This window comes from Gorilla gorilla, chromosome 3 (assembly GCF_029281585.2).
Source record: "Gorilla gorilla gorilla isolate KB3781 chromosome 3, NHGRI_mGorGor1-v2.1_pri, whole genome shotgun sequence".
Classification (NCBI taxonomy): Eukaryota; Metazoa; Chordata; class Mammalia; order Primates; family Hominidae; genus Gorilla; species Gorilla gorilla.
In genome coordinates, this window is record NC_073227.2 from 63,088,529 (window position 1) to 63,089,728 (window position 1,200).

The following is a 1,200-nucleotide window of genomic DNA, read 5'->3' on the forward strand; positions in this document are numbered from 1 at the left end:
CCACGATAAAAACTAGAAAGAACCAACTGTGATACACTCTGTGATGTGTGGATTTATCTTACAGAGTAAAAACTTTCTTTTAACTCAGAAAGTTGAAAACACTCTTTTTGTAGAACCTGTCCAGAGAAATTTGGGAGTCCATTGATATCTGTAGTGAAAAAACAATATCCCGCAATAAAAACTAGAATATTCTATCTATGAAAACGCTTTGTGATGTGTGGATTCATCTCACAAAGTAAACTTTTCTTTTGATTCAGAAGGAAGGAAACACTCTTTTTGTAGAATCTGCGCAAGGGCATTTGGGAACCCATTGAGGCCTATACTGAAAAACTAAATATCCTGCAATAAAAAGTAAAAAGAAACTATCTGTGAAAATGCTTTGCGATGTGTAGACTCATCTCACAGAGTTAAACCTTTGTTTTGATTTGGCAGGTTGGAAACACTTCTTTTGTTCTATCTTTGAAGGGACATTTGGGAGCCCATTGAGGCTTATAGTGAAAAACTGAACATCCTGCAATAAAAAGTAGGAAGTAGCTCTGTATGTAACCGTTTTGTGATGTGTGGATTCATCTAACTGAGTTAAGTATTTCTTTTGATTCCAGATGTTGGAAACACTCTTTTTATAGAATCTGCATGGGGACATTTGGGAGCCCATTGAGGCCAATACTGAAAAACCGAATATATCACGATGAAAACTAAAAGGAATCTATATGTGAAAATGCTTTGTGATGTGTGGATTCATCTCACAGAATTAAACCTTTCTTTTGATTCAGCAGGCTGGAAACACTCTTTTCGTAGAATCTGTGCAGGAGCATTTGGGAGCCCATTGAGATGTATAGTGAAAAACTAAATATCCCACAATAAAAATTAAAAAGAAGCTATCTGTGAAAATGCTTTGTGATGGGTGGATTCATCTCACAGAGATAAACCTTTCTTTACATACAGCAGGTTGGAAACTCTTTTTTTTTTTTTAGAATCTATGAACGGACATTAAGGAGCCCATATAGGCCTATAGTGAAAAACAAAATGTCTGGCAATGAAAAGTAAAAAGAAGCCATCTGTGAAAATGTTTCACCATGTGTGGATTTATCTCACAAGGGCAAAACTTTCTTTCGATTTAGCAGGTTGGAAACACTCCTTTCGTAGAATTTGCACAGGGATATTTGGGAGCCCAGTGAAGCCTATAGTGAAAAACCAAAT

General features: G+C 36.1%; 1 long non-coding RNA gene across 1 annotated transcript; it reads left to right on the forward strand.

Annotated features, from left to right (window-relative positions):
• Nucleotides 1–430: 430 nt before the first annotated feature.
• LOC109026521 (uncharacterized) lies at nucleotides 431–877 on the forward strand. Its single transcript, XR_010133224.1, has 2 exons — nucleotides 431–523; nucleotides 603–877. It is a non-coding gene; the product is annotated as an uncharacterized lncRNA (long non-coding RNA).
• Nucleotides 878–1,200: the final 323 nt, after the last annotated feature.